This window comes from Elaeis guineensis, chromosome 4 (assembly GCF_000442705.2).
Source record: "Elaeis guineensis isolate ETL-2024a chromosome 4, EG11, whole genome shotgun sequence".
Lineage (NCBI taxonomy): Eukaryota > Viridiplantae > Streptophyta > Magnoliopsida > Arecales > Arecaceae > Elaeis > Elaeis guineensis.
Window position 1 is genome coordinate 91,356,466 of NC_025996.2, and position 15,882 is coordinate 91,372,347.

The window sequence follows — 15,882 nt, forward strand, 5'->3', positions numbered from 1 at the left end:
TGCATTAGATCCTCCCTTATCTCCCTTCTTGTTCTTCCACTGTGGACAATCTCATTTGAAGTGCCCGATCTCATTGCACTTGTAGCACCTGGCTTCCTTTCTGCTCCTACTCTTCTGAGACTTTGACCATCTTCTTGACTTGTCTCTTTTCTTTTCTCTTTCTGATCTCTCCCTCATGGCCAAGCCTTCTTGGGGAGTACCTTCCTTGGTCAACTTCTCCCACTATTCATTGGACCGCAACACCGAGATCATGTTTTCATACTCCAGGGTCTCCTTGCCGTATAGCAGCATCATCACCAATGGATCATAGGAAAGGGGTAGTGAGCATAGCAGTAGCAATAACTCATCTTTCTTTTCCATCTTTATCCTGATGTTCAGCAACTCGTTGCACACCTGGTCAAATTTCTGAATGTGACCCAAGACATCTCAACCTTCCTACATCCGAAGGCTATACAGTCTCTTCTTCAACATCAGCTTATTGCACATATTTTTTTTCATATATATGGTATGCAACTTTGACCATAAATCTTTCAGGGTCCTCTGCTCTAACAATGAGTAGAGCACCGCATCTACTAAACATCCTCTACTCATAGAACAAGCCTTCTTCTCTAAAGACATCCACTGACGATCCGTTATCCCTTCAGGCTTCTCCTCCAATGCTTGATCAAGATCTGCTTGAACCAAGAGATCTTCTACCCAAACTTTTCATATGAAAAAAATTTCTTTTCCATCAAACTTCTTGAAATCAACCTTCATGTTGCTTCCCATGGTTGGATCCAAACCAAAAACACAACAAAACTCCAAGAGATTTAAGAAATATCTTGATAAGGTCTAATACCAATTGTTGGAGCAACTTTCTCAAGTTGTGGATGTCTGAAAATAGCTAGGATCAGGTCATGGAGGTTCTTGAAGGTCAGCAACACAGCAATATAAAAATAGCCTTCAGAATTTTAGTAGCCTTGTAAATCCTGTTGGCAGAATTTTTTTTTTTCGATTTGAACCCTTTTTCTTTCAGATCTGAAATCCTCCTTTTCAGATCTAGAAACAACCTTGATGAGGCCTCCAAAAAGAAAAAGAAAGAGGCATGAAACTCCTCTTGGGTGGCCAAGAGGGGGCACATAAAAGGAAGCTTGCACAAAGGAGGGATCTAGAAACCCTAGTGCCTCCTTTCTTTCCTTTTTGGGATTGGTGGCCAAGAAACCCTAAGATTTCTTGCTACTAGAATATGGAGAAGACCAGAGAGAGAGGAAGAGAGAGAAAGTTAGGAAGAAAATGGTTTATATTCATTCACTTCATCAAGTCAAAATACAATGTATCTTTATATACAATATCAATGTGACCCAACACAAAAACTCCTCTGACTAACTCAATATAAGATTGCGCTCATCCAAGCCTATGTACACCCATGACTTGACCTAATCTCATAATCTTTAACTCAATCTTAGTCCAAAAATAAGTTAGCCCCTCAAGGTCCAAAACCCCTAAACCTTAAGATCCAAAAGGCTGACAGCCTTTTGTCCTAGGAACCAAAGTAGCCCTAGAAACCTCATGACCACCTCATAGACTTTGGACCTTTGCCTTAACCTCGATCTTCTGAGCTTTGAAAGCACCATATAAGGCCCAATATTTGGGACCCGCATTTATGTGATCAGTTGGACTCATTGTCACAACCATCATAGTAGGTAAGTTTATTAATAATATTTTTTAATTATTTTAAATTTTTATATTTAGAAGCTTCATATGTTTAGACTTGAGTTTGAAAAAAAGATTTAAGGGATAAAAATTTAATCTAACCATCCAATCGATGGGCCAGAGGTGTCTATAGCTCCGTATCATTGAATGAAATGTGTAGGAATAATCTGTTCGAGAATCAAAGTAATATATAGAAATATACACCTCTATATCGATATATATTTTTTCATATTAAAATTTATTAATATTATTTTATTTTTTTTATTACAGAATACTGAGACATCTAGCTCTCATCCATCAGCTGCTGAAAAGGACATACAGGAGTAGGAGGAGGATGATGAGGAGGATCTCACATGATTTTTTTTAATATGTATATAATTTTGATACTTGTAAAGAAGTATAAATTTATAAAATTATATAATTTATATTTTTAATATAATATAATTAATTTTATATTTATGATTATGGTAAATAATTATTATTTTATTTATAATAGATTTTAAAAAATATAACTACTTGTTACTATGATTAAAATAGATTTTAAAAAATTTAATTATAAATTTTAAAAAAAAACTATTAGTGATGGCCTTAGCTATGCTAATTGCATCGGTAAAGACTATTACCGACGGCATTAGCATCGGCAATGCCGTCGCTAATATTTTTTTAAAATTTTAATTAAAAAAAATTAAAATAAAAAAATATTAGTGATAGATTTATTGTTGCTAATACTATCGCTAATTATACATATTAGTGATGAGATTATTGTTGCCGCTAATAATGGTAATTAGCGACGATCTTATTTTTGATGAACTTTTAGCGACGGGTGTTCATCGCTAATAGTTTTAGGGATGGAGATTTGATTATTAGTGACGGCAATTAGCTGTCGCTAATAACCTATTTTCTTATAGTATTGGTATCAGAGTTTTGATCCTTCACATTTGTGAGGGTTTAGTTTATGATCTATATGCATAGGCAACACAAGCAATTAGAAGAAAGACTACATAATTTAAGTACATTGAAGGACAAATATAATTATTGCTACTAATCCTACTTTGATGGATGATGAGACAAAGGAACATCCTGTGCAATTAGAGGAGAAATTGCCTAACTCATAGAGATCATATCACGATTGGTGATGCTTTTAGCACAAGCACCAACAACTCCTATGGCAAAGCTCTCTCACATGTTTGGAGATGAAGATCTACTTTTTAGAAAGAAAGATGAAGGCAAGAAATTATCTCAAGCTAAGCTAAGTGGTTTAGCCATAAGATGGAGAAGCAGCTATTTTTCCATCTTCAATTTTGATTTAGCAAGAGCTAAATCCCCTAAATAGGAGAAACTAGGATCGTTAACTCGATGTAGACCACTTTAGCCATTATAGGTATTCAAAAGGATCAGTAGATTTCATGCGGCCCAGTTTGACCACTATGAGTATCTAAAAGGATCATTAAACTCAATATGGACTACTTTGGCTACTACGAGTATTTAGGAGGATCATCAAAATTAATGTGAATCACGTGTTAAATTTCCAAAGACCATAACATGGTCATACGATGTATTTTTATGTAATGCAATGAAGTCTTTCTCTTCTATGTCAATTATATGTTTTCTATATTTTATCTTTTAGGTTGATGACAAAAAGGAGGAGAAATATAGAAGAAATAGAACAAATAATTAAGGAATAAGATAAATATATGAGAAATAAGAGAAATATAAGGTTATATGACTTGATATAAGAAATATAAGAAGATATGAGATCATAAAAATGGAATCATGAAGAAAATAATGAATAACCAAGAAGAAAATAATGAATCAATAAGTATCATTGATGTAAACATAATGATGAATTCTTGCTGTAATACATTTGTTTATACTAATGCATTCTGATATGCTTTGATATATTCCGATACATTTGATTTGATATACTTTGATATATTCTAATACATTTGATTTGATAATTAATGATACCTTTGAAATATTGACTCTGATACAATTGTTATACATTATGACTTGATATTAATTTTCAAAATCTTTAGATCTAATATTTTGACAAATACACCATTAGAATCAGTATATCATTGAGCCCTGATTTATCTTTCTTAATTTCCTTTGCTTTAATACATTATTGAAGTTATCATGATCAAATGTGCTCAATGCATATTTTGTTTTGATATAAGTACATTATTTGCATGTATTCAAAGTTTTATCATCATCATAAAGGAAGAGATTATTGATCTAAGGATTAATTTTGATGAATATAAAATATTTGAGTACTTATTTTTGATACTAATGAGTTGATGAAGTTCTTATATAGATATTTTTGGAAAGTTAAAATCATTCTTAAGAAACTTGTATTGATGGACAAGTTTTGCAAGCAAAAGAAGAGGATTGCATAAAGCTACATCATGAAAAATAAGAAAAAGAAACTTGAGTGGACCTCTAGTTCAAAAGAATCGATTTGGGCATGTATTTTTCAAGTAGCACAGACTAGAAGTCGACCCCTTCTTAAGTATGAGTTGACTCTCTTAGACAAACAGAACATAGAAGTTTCAGTGCCAAACCTCAAGTCGATCTCTACTTGACTGCAAGTCGACTCTCTTAGGAAAGATAGAGAAGTGTTTCTATAGAATAGTACTCGAGCCGACTCCTACTTAACTACGAGTTCACTCATAGTTGCTCGAGTCGACCCCTACTTGGCCTCGAGTCGACTCAACTATGGCTAATAGCAACAATAGCTAGTTCTACAGAAAATCTAGATTTTTTCAAATAGTTTCAGACGACTAGTTTTTGATCCCAACGGCTAGAAATTGCTAGTTATCTTTTTTTGGAGTATTTAAAAGCATTCAAACTTGATTAAAATAAGAAGAAAAGGAGAGAGAAGTGCCAAGAGAAAGAGAAAGAAGGAGAAAGGCCAAGTTTGAGCTAAAAAGCATTTAAAAGAGCTGAAAGCAATCAATTTCTTGAAGCATTCAAAGAGTTTCTTAGTGCATTAATTGAAAAGCTTCCTCAACATATTCTCCAAAGAGCTTCATTGACTTTTATTTTCTCTATTAGGAGTTTTTATTGTTTTTACATTTGTATTTCTCATTTTCTGCTGTGAGCAAGCTTCAATTGGGATTGAAACTTGGGGAAAGGCCAATCCAAGCCTGAAATTGGATTGAGTTTGTTTGAAAAATTTTAGGAGAGATTTTGAAAAAAGATTTTGGTCGATGAATCTGGAAAACCAACTAGGTTTAGATTGTGAACCTGAAAAATAATCTTATTATAATCTGTATAGAGATTATAGTAGAATTTTCAAGTAAGACTTGGTGAGTGGACGTAGGTGCTGAGGTTGGCATCAAACCACTATAAATCTTTAGTGTTTATGTTAGCTTCTCTTTTGCTAACATTGCATCCTAATTACTCACTCATTTCAGCATTCCTTACTTTGTATCATCTCACCACACTTCATATACTTTGAAATTTGTGCATAACAAGTTTTAAATTTTTGAAAAATCCAATTCATCCCTTCCTTCTTGGGTTGTCTCTCTAGGCAACACTATCCATACATTTATCCAAGGTTCTGTTGAACCATGCCAAACCGATTGATTTGGGTTGTACCAAACTAGACTAGTCGAGGATCGGCACGGTTTAGGCATTTAATTTGGTTCCCCTCCTTGTCTCAGCTAAATCAAGAGAGCACCCTCCTGGCTCATATAAATTAAGAGAGTGTTACCCCCCTCACCCTGATAAAAAAACTCTCAAAAGCACCACACCACCACCATCATGAAAATCCCTTCAACAAACCCCCCCCCCCTCTAACCCCCTCCTCAGTCAGGTTAAGGTTAGGATCAAGTTGTATCATTCTTTGCCTCCAAAAATATTATCTTTAATTTATTGTATTGTTAATAATAGCAACATATACAAATTTATTTATCTGTCAATGCGACTTTGCTTACAAGGTCTTGCTCCAAGGCCCAAATACATTCTAAATCTAAAGAAGCGAAATGGGATTTTAATTCCAATTTTGCTCTATAGAAAATGCACATCCTTTCAAGAATACTAGAGGCAGTGAACTGTAGCATAATATCATGCATATGAATTAATATCTACACAAGTCCACAAAGGTCGGGGAAGAATGACTTCTATTAATTGGTTTGACTCCCTAACTCTTTGCAAAAGACAATCATCAAGGATGGGCATTATGTTAAGAGATTTTGAGAAGAGTTGTCTTTATTTTATTTTTTTTATTATGAGCAAGGCTTCTCTTGCATTCACATTTTTAGAGTCTCAATCTCTTGTGACATGCAGTGAAAGCTTGTACGAATTTCCTTTATTTTATACCCCTACCTACTTACAGGCTTTGGTCAATTTGTGTTTTAATTTTCTTGTTTCAAGAAAACTCCCCTTAACTGTGATATAAGAAAGGGAATCAGAATAGCATGTACCAACCTTTGAAGGGTAGAAACAGCTGAAAAAAACAATGTAATAAAAATCTTGATATACCACTTGCATTCAGATGCATATAAACTTTCTAGGCTAAGTAACATCAACATTCAATAATTCTAGAGTTAGAAGAAAATCTAGTTTACATGTCTAAAGGCATCTAGAAATTAACAGTCTCACAAGCAATCTTACAGCCACCTCCGAAAGTGGCTTGTACGTAAGTGCCAACACCCAAGAACCTTGCCTTGTATATTTCTTATATATCTCCACATATGTTGGAGGCAAATCAATCAACCTATCCTGAATGGTTTCAGGTACACCCTGCTATTATAAAACAGCTCAAGTTACATGGACTATAGCAACAAATCAACTAAAGACAAATTGAAACTAAGTCATCAGCACTTGTTTTTTTTACCAAAAGATGATTCTTTCCCTGACTAAAGCAATATATCCAATATAGAGTAACAAAGTAAAAAGAAGCAAGATAATGATGGCTTGATAAAAGTTAATTTCATTAGCACTGATAATTTATATAATTGAACGGTGCACAAAAGCAAATCCTGGTTATTATGATTAGCATAGACTTTTAATAAATTATTCTAAGTAGTACCAAGAAATGCATGAGTGGCTTTAGCTATCAAATAGCAATAATCATGAGAAATGATATTATTAAAACAAAGGTGCAGATAATTGCACCAGAGGCAATCAGCATGACAATTAATGGAAAGATCGCAACTTCTAATTGAGATATAACTGCCTAACTTTCTACTATCAGACAAACAGTAGCACCAAATAGGTGCCAAAGAATCAAAGAGTTTATATTTTGGCACCACCAACCTTCATGAATGCAAGAAATTATTCCTGAATGCAAACAACAACAGCCATTCTTTTTAAGTGAGATGCAGAACGGTGTCTCCGTACAATGTGCAGAGCATATCCACCTGACCTAAATTCAGGTGAAATCAGAAAATCAAAATCATAAGAACAACATCAAAAAGCATAATGCTGATCACAGATACTCAAGCAAGATGACGAACACATTAAGCATCACCTGTATAGAGATGAATAAATTGTTAGATGTATGTCCTAGAAGCCAATATGGCTGACACATTGTAATAAAATTAGGATATAATTTTGTACTTAATACATTAATTTGATCAATAAAAGGGGCAAGTTTAATTTTTATTCAAATATGATGTGTCCTTGAATCATCTATAGAATTAACATTTCGATATATATTCTCAAAGTATTGAGAATTAGAGATATGTATTTAATTCCTAAATACTCCCGGTCATAGTATCATCATGAAAATGGTGATCGATCCGAATAGATCGGTGCACAGATCGCTTCCTTCTGGGTAGATGAGTCTCTGATCTACAGCGTAGAGACATTGAGTGATGAGTACAGATAGTTATTAGAAAACAACTAGTACTGAGTGTGACCATACGAGAGATCACTTGAATTTCTACTCGATCATCAATGATTGTCTTGATGTTGTAGTTGTGTGAATAATCCTTTGACCTATGATGGTACGACTATTCACAGTGAGACTGCTGAAGTTTGACTGACACATAAACATGGTCTCAATGAGCTCTTGTAGTGGATGTTGGCGATAGTTGGTCCACTATAGGAGTAGGGTGTGCATCAAGATGGAATCTATCGATCTTGATAGAAAGGAGTAGTTCTATGAGATTTAAGAGGCTAAGTTTGAGAATCTGTGGCCACAGCAGTGTGATTGTTAGAAAGGAGTTTCCTTAAAGATCACAATTGGACTAGAGCTTATCGAATCTATCATATGACTGATGATGAAGTTTGATGATTTATTTATGACCTGCCATCCAGTCAAGACTCATGATAGAGGGACAATCACATGCGAACTACATCTTAAGGTTCTTTTTCGGTTCTACTAGATTGCCACTACATATTACTAGATATCACTGATGAATTATGAGAGCTCACTAGGATTACTCAGGATCGACGATCCTTGATGAGTTAGAGTGGAATTATTTCGATCCATTGAAAAGAGTTTTAATGATGCTATGATAGAGATCATTGTATATCTCACTGCCAGATAGAATTGAATCTATGAGATCATACAATAAAGGGATTAAATTTGAAATAAGTAATTGGGCTTATGAAGTCTCAATTGGGTTTAGAGAAATCCTATTGGGTTCAAGGTAACTTTGCTAGCACATGGTTAGACTCAATTTTTTCTTTACATTTAAATTTCTTATTTGATAAGATTAATTTAAATTTAATTATCTACTAATAATCTAAATGAATTAGATTCATTAGGTTCTAATTGTTGGATGCCTAAAATTTTGGATCAAATGAATTAAGGGTTCAAATCCTTAATTAATTTCCTTGATAGCTTTTACTGGGCACCATTTGATTTGATCAAGTTGGATGTGTCCACCTATTAGAGGGCGTGTGGAACCATTATGGGGTGTCCAATGGGTATCATGTTGGGTGTGTTTTTATGGGTGCAAAGGCTATAATTGTTGGCGCCTAAAGAATCTCCTAAAAGGAGTCAAATAACTAAAGGAGTAAGGATTCTTAATGCAAGTAGGACTTGTATGAAGTGGTTGTTTGATTTTGAATAGGATTCAAACTTATGCCTATTTAAAGGGCCTTTTCTAAGGCCTCTAGAAAATTCAACCAGCTGCCCCATGCCTCCCTTGAAGAGCCCACGCCCCCTCTTTCTCTTCTCCCTCTCTTCTCCCTTGGAGATCCAATGCCCATACCTTGGGCGTCCTCCATCTTCAACGCCCAAAGGTGCTTGGGTGTCTCCTATTGCTTGCTGATTTTTAGTCCCTAATTGCTTCATAATCTAGAAAAGAAAAGCAAGAGAAGAAGAAGATCAAGGAAAGGATCAAAGAATTGATCGTGATTTAGGCTTCGTTTAGATTCGCAGGCTGATTTTTCTTAGAGATGAAAATCAATATCAAAGAGGGTTGTTCCAGGCTGATCCTGAGTAGATTCCCATAGAGGCCGGATATTTACATCGCTAAGAGACAGCCTCTTCTCTTTTAGATCTAAATTTGAAGAAAAAATTATGAAACAGGTATGTGATTAGATCACATATTCAATTTCAGCATATGTTCAATTTTAGCATATGAAGTAGATCCTAGTGGTTTATATTTTATGCATGCATAATATAGATTAAAAGATATTTTAATCTTCTATTTCACTGTGATATTTAAATTTTTTTTTTAAAATATACATGCATGCTCTGACATAGAAATTTCAACAATGGTATCAGAGCTACGGATTTCATATGCATGAAATTGACGTATATGTTTTGAAAAGAGTTTCAAAATCTGATTATTTCTTAATACATGAGATGTATAGATAGATACTTTAAATTTAAAATTTATTTTAGATTTAATTTTAAAATATATAGTTGATATGTAAAAGTATGCATAGATCTGAATTTTATTCTTGAATGATTTCTAGTTCATAATTATGTGATATATAGATGCTTACATAAATCTGAATTTTATTTGACCTAATTCATGATTCATATATGAGATATACAATTGCATATTTAGGTCAAAAATTTATTTTTGATATGATTCATGATTTGTATATGAGATATATGATATTATGTTATGATCTGAATTTTAGTTTAGATCTGAATTTTACATACATATATGAGATATATGTTTATATGTTAAATCTGAAAATTAGTTTCATAATTTAAAACTTATTTTTTATACAAAGAAGTTAGATCTAAAATTTAATTTAGAATCTGAAATTTATGTTTATGCATGAGGATTTTGGTTATAAAAAAATCAAAAAATTAGGTCATGTAATTAGATTACATCTAGGATTTTTGATTTGAATATTATGGATTTAATTCGATTAAGTAATTGATCAAATTAAGTCAAGTATTGATTAGGATTAGATCAATTAAGTTATATGATCAAGCAATTATTGTTGATCAAATCGATTGAATCTCATATGTAAAATCGATTAACCTAAGGATCTAATTCGGCTTGATGGCTTGAGCCTGATTTGCTTGAGCTAACCCATTTGGATCAAGTGACTTATTGGTGTCTAAGGTAAGTAATTGAGAAGTGGTTATTTAATTAATTTTGTTCGTTGACCTGATCAATTTATTGGTGTCTAAGGAAAGCAACGGGGGATCCCCACCGATCTCCTCTTACCTGGCCAATTTGGAAGATTGAGTCTTGAATAAGGTTGTTTGGCATTTTGATTTAGCCAATGCTAATTAAATTGGTCATATGATGACTGATTAGATGAGACCTAAATCTAAACCTCTCCATAAATATTAAGTCCATAGGTCTTCCACCGTTATAGATATGTGGGCGTGCTACTGGTATTGATTGTTCTCGACTGGTCATAGTGGTTCAGTTGTATCGAAAATATGTAACCACTCAATTAGCAAAGAGTTGCTCCAGGATAAGAATGGGGTTGGGCCCAATAACTATTAGGTGAGGGACCTAATGATGGCCTTGCACCTGCTTGTGAATGGTGGGTCAGACTTAACTAAGGAGTGTGGTCAATAACTGTTAGGTGAGCCCATATGACTTAGAAATCAAGTTGCTGCAACATACTTAAAAAAATATATGGATAAAGAGTTATCCACGCATCAATGTGCATATTACCAATAACTATTAGGTAAGGTACATGGAATCGGTGGAACCGTAGTACCCATTAGGAATCCATTTATTGCATTGGGATTTTTGTTTCCCATCCGGGGAGTGGGGGGATCCAAAAAATTAGTGAGAGTCATTATTTGCATCTTAAAATTTTTAGAAGCAAATATAATTTTAAAGTACAAAAGCCTGACTTGAATCTCTACTCTCATAATTAAATAATGTCAGCCTTGAACCCTCTAGCCTGCATCCTTGAATCCAATCATTTGACTGGAATAAACTATAAAGACTGGCTAAGAAATCTCAGGATTGTCCTGACATCTGAAAAATTAGATCATGTACTCGATCAGAAACCCCTAGTGTTACCAAACCATCCTACTGCTGAGCAAAGAGCTGCTTATAAGAAATAGATGAATGAAGACAGTCGGATCAAGTGCTATGTGCTGGCATCTATGTCAAATGAGTTGCAAAGTCAGCATGAGCATATGCCCATTGCCAGGGCTATGATCACTCACCTACAAGAGTTGTATGGTAAGTAAAGCCGAACAGCATACTTCGAAGTATCCAAGAGACTCTTCAATTTGAAGATACGTGAAGGATAGTCAGTCCATGAGCACTGTATGACAGTAATCAAAGACATTGAGGAGCTTGGAAAGCTCGGGCTTAATATGCAAAAGGAATTACCGATGGATTTGATCATTCAATCTCTTACAAGTTCATATAGTCAATTTATTGTAAATTTTCATATGAACAAATTTGATTGCCCTATATCCGAACTAATCAATATGTTGGTCACTACAGAAGGAATCTTGAAGAGTTCAAGTGGTACTGTTCTCATTGTGGAGCAGACTTCTTCGACCAAGAGAAAGTCTGGTTGGAAGAAGAAGATCAAATCTGCTAAGAAACAGAAGGAAAGAGAGCAAGCCAAAGAAGGACATTCCAAAGAAGGCTGAAGCAAAGAAAAAATATTTCCACTGTGATTCTGAAGGTCACTACAGAAGAAACTATCCACTCTACCTGAAGAGTCTAAAGATCAAGAAGGATGATAAACCTTCAGAAGGTATGCTTGTAATTGAATCTAGCCTTATAGTTTCTTCTACTTCTAGTTGGGTATTGGACTCTAGTTTGAGTGCTCATTTAAGTACCTCAATGTAGGGTCTAATAGAAAGTAGAAAGTTGAGGGAAGGTGACGTGATCCTTTGGATCGATAATGGAGCAAAAGTTATTGTAGAAGCTGTTGGCACTTATTCTCTTCGATTACCATTAGAATTTAGATCAGATTTAAAAGACTGTTATTTTATTTTTGTAGCTAGTCGGAACTTGATTTTCGTGTCTATGCTAGCACAAGATGGTTTTGAATTTAATTTCAATAAAGATTTTTATTCTATTTATTTACAAAATAAATTGATTGCATGTGGTCTTTTAATTGACAGTCTATATCACTAGCATGTTGATGCAAATGTGAATTTGAACAGGCAAATAGTGAGTGCTATAGGTCAAAAGAAATCCAGAGATGAAATTAATCAGAAGTACTTATGGTATCATAGACTAGGCCATATTGGAGAGGACAGGATAAACAAACTAAAAAAAAATGGGATCTTTGGCTCTCTTCATCCAGAGCCATATTGATAAGTTGTATATTTTTATATTTATTGAAGGTATTTTTGATAATTTATGATGCTAACATCTTCTTAAAAATCTAATTTTATGAATAAATTAGATTTTTTTATAAAAATAAATAATTTTAGAAAAATATAAAATTAGAGTATATTTATGAAAAATAGATATTGATTTAATTGAGAATCTAAGTATCAAAATATTAAAAAATTAATAAAAAATTTAATACATATTTTTTTTATTTTTTTAGGCAAAAATCAGAGCAAAAATGGAGCTAAAATATTTTAAAAAATAAAAAATATTGCCTTCAGTGCATGGTGGACCAGTCACTCGATCCACAGAGCCAGGGTGCGGTCCACGAGAATACTTTCGCAGTCCACAGGTGTAGCTCACAGCAAGAGAAAGATTGTGGGTGCGATCCAATGGCTGACATTCATCCCGACCCAGATTCAACGGTCAGCATCCATTGTCAGTTTATAAGAGGAGTTTTTGCGTGATCTAACGACCGAAAATGCATCCATCATCAGATCCAATGGTCCAGACGCATTGTTGACTTTGAATAGGAGATCAGAAGCACTGATCGACAGCCCAGATCTCATTTGAAGCGTGATCGGACGGTCAGAATCGAATCCGATGCTGATAAGGAGAAAAGAGCTGATATTTGGGCTGATCTGGGCTGTCCAAGCTCCATCCGATGGCCAGGAATATTCTTATGGGTTTAATACATTTTCTAAGGGTTTTAGGACTCCTTTTTCTACCAAAAAAATATAAAAATTTACTTATAAATAGGGGGTCCGGACATAAGCTTTGGGGAGGAGAAAAAATTAGAGAAAAAGTAAGAAAAAAATAGAGAAAAAATTCAAGGAGCTTTAAGGATCAAATATTGGAAGATTATAGAGCTAGAGAGCTTGATGCATGGCTAAATTCCTTCAAGTCATGAATACGATGAATCCTATAAATGAATTTTTATTTTTTTTTTGTATTTAATTTTTATGTAATAAAATTTTATTTTTATTTTATATCTTTTTATTTTCTTTTAAGATATTGATCCAGCCTACACGGTCTATACCCTCTATTGACGTACCGTGATCCTTGGATACGGTACGTACTTTGAAGAGATAGATCGTAGTATATGAGATTAAATCTTAGATCTTGTAATTAAATTTAGATAGTTTATACTCCAATAGGATGAGCTGTGATCTACTGATACAGTCCGTACCTCTTAGAGATAAGCTATACTAATACCTTAATCACAAGAATTAATATTACAATATAAAAAAAAATCTAATTTACATGGTGGATTCAGAATTTTTGAGTTATTTCTCTGAATAATTTTTTTCATAAATTAATTCACACTTTTAACATAATTCTTGCTATTCTATTTCTTTTAATCCTTCTGCAATCAATTCTCTTTTATTTCTTCTTAAAAAAAAGAGATAATCATCCTAGATCCCCATAGAAACAATCCCTACTCACCCTATCTATATAGTTTGAGTTGGATTTTATTCTTGACCACCTATGACAGCGATCAAATTTTGGTATTATTGTCGGGGATCTAGGCATGATTATTTTTTTAATTAAAAAAAATTATCTTATTCTTAGTTTCTTATTTTATTTGCTTTCTAACTTACTTAGTTCCTTAATCAAACTTACTTTCTTCAAAAAAAAAAAAATCTCCACATTGACACCTCATAATCTACTTAAAAAATTAGATACTTAATCATAAAATCTAAAAAGTAAAATAAATCAATTTACTCTTGACTAACTACCAAATCTGATCATCTTTTCTTCTTGCATTGGATAAGTCCATAAAACATCTTAAGGGCACAAATCTTAAACAAAATAAGATGGAGATTTCATCACCCTTCCTTAGCCCATAAACCACCATCCTGCATATTGCATTGACCTAAATCTTAATTTAAAATTAATTAGACGTTGCCCCCTAAGGACTTTCGAGCTCAATAGGATAAGGGATCCTAAGAGTAAGACCAGGTTAGGGTTAGTCAGTTTGACTGGTGTCTAGGAAAGTAGTTTAGGGACTACGTCCTGAAGAAAGATGGTTATTTAATTGATTCCGTTCGCTTATCTGACTAACTTAGTTGGTGTCTAAGGAAAGCAACGGGGGGATCCCCACCAACTTTACACTTATCTGACTAGTTGAGTGGCTAGTTTTTTACCTGGAGTGCTCAAACATGACCTTGATAGTTAGGAGCTGTCTAGATTTAGAGTTACCCTCAGCTAGGATTGATTACATAATGTGATTACTAACCTACAAATATTAAACCTAATTAAAATGCTCTTCTCTATCATCTCTAGATTTAGGACTCCTTAGGACTCTCATCTCTAGAACTCTTCTTCTTCTCCTCTTTTTCTCTCATATATTCAAAAAATAATAATTTTCTACTAGGATAAAATGATGATTGCTAGACACAATCTAAAGCCTACAAGCCTATAAGGTCACTGAGGAAGAAATGGATTCCACTAGACAACCTAGAACTCTGCTGGACCTGTGTGATTCGATTAGCACCGTCCAACTGTCTAGAATTAGATCATCGACTAACAATTTTATAATTGGTTCTCAAACAATTAACATGCATCCTACATTCACTGAAATTAAAAATGCATACATTTATTCAAGGGAGTTTGAAGATACTAGAGTTGCTACTTTGACCAATAGAATTGAAACCTTAGAATTCAAAAGACATATACAATTTAACCAAGTGCTAGCACCCATGTGCATTGGATGCGATGCACCAGATCATGTTGTGGAGGAGTGTCCTTATTTGATGAACTCAACCCAAATTGAGCTCATACAGGAGAGTGCATTCAATGAAAGCTACATAAATAAACCTTATGCACCAATCTATAACCCAGGGTCGGAAAGTCATCCCAATTTTACATGGTCACAAGATGCCACATTAGGAGCCCATAATTTTTATCAACCCTATCTAAGACTCAACCAAACACTGAATGATCAACCAGGTTTAGATCCTGAGGAAGGAGTCAACACATTAGAAAAGAGTCTAGATGTCTTAATGCAATCAACCTCAGACATTAAAAATACTCTTAATAATTTCATGCAAACCACTGACCAGTTATTTAAACAATTAGACCAATCAACTATAACGGTTAGTAAACTAGAAGAGAGTAAATTATCAAGCCAACTAGAGGATGACCCTAGAGATCAGAATGGTCTAGAACTTAAAGACCAGTTCAATCAGTTGAGAACATTCAGGTCTGAGGAGCTGGAGGAGATACCCGAAGTTGATAATAATGAGGTATCCACACCTAGTGACCATTACACTCAGCTAAACCCAAAATTAATTGTTGAACCCCTCATGACACTGGTTGAACCTCTACTTAAAAAGGAAGAGGCGACAATAAGAGATCCAGAAACACTCCCTCAGCACATCGAGTATATAGATCTAGGTCTTTTAAAATCCCGAATAGTACTTAAGTTATACCTAAATCTAATTATAGAGGAAGAATTGTTAGTTACCAGGAGAATGCGTCATATAATGGTCCC

The 15,882-nt window shown here is 34.0% G+C and overlaps 1 pseudogene; it reads right to left on the reverse strand.

Annotated features, from left to right (window-relative positions):
• Positions 1–222: 222 nt before the first annotated feature.
• LOC105035191 (probable manganese-transporting ATPase PDR2) overlaps positions 223–15,882 on the reverse strand; it is a 70,087-nt pseudogene continuing 54,427 nt past the window's right edge.